Genomic DNA, 447 nt, shown 5'->3' with positions numbered 1-447 from the left:
CTAAATGAACACGTTTTACAGTTTCTATTTTATTGTATTCATGTACTTGTACTGTAGTGCAGTATATTTATTGCAATAAAAATTTGTTTTTATGGGTGTTTCAGCAGGTATGAGCAATGTAGTGTCCATTTTCATTGATGAAATAAAGTTGACACGCTATCCAGTTTATTCTTCAGCAGGTGGCGACATTTCACTTCAGACACTTGCAGCAAAATATCAATCATACCAAATAGCAGAGGATGGTTTCGATCCATCGACCTCTGGGTTATGGGCCCAGCACGCTTCCGCTGCGCCACTCTGCTGTACTGGCATGAGAAGGGGCTCAGAACATTGAAGATCAAAAAAGGGTTACCAGATTTGCAGTTAACATTGTATTGTCCAGCAGAAAGGCAACAGGTGTGTTACTTTTCGACAATGATTTATACCATAGCAGTGCAAGCATTTTGC

At 39.8% G+C, this 447-nt stretch overlaps 1 non-coding gene across 1 annotated transcript; it reads right to left on the bottom strand.

Moving 5' to 3' along the window:
- Nucleotides 1-230: 230 nt before the first annotated feature.
- Nucleotides 231-302, bottom strand: trnam-cau. Its single transcript has one exon. It is a non-coding gene; the product is annotated as a tRNA-Met (tRNA).
- Between the last annotated feature and the right edge of the window lie 145 nt (nucleotides 303-447).

This window comes from Etheostoma cragini, unplaced genomic scaffold (assembly GCF_013103735.1).
Source record: "Etheostoma cragini isolate CJK2018 unplaced genomic scaffold, CSU_Ecrag_1.0 ScbMSFa_259, whole genome shotgun sequence".
Taxonomy (NCBI): domain Eukaryota; kingdom Metazoa; phylum Chordata; class Actinopteri; order Perciformes; family Percidae; genus Etheostoma; species Etheostoma cragini.
This window is presented reverse-complemented; position numbering and strand designations above follow the sequence as displayed.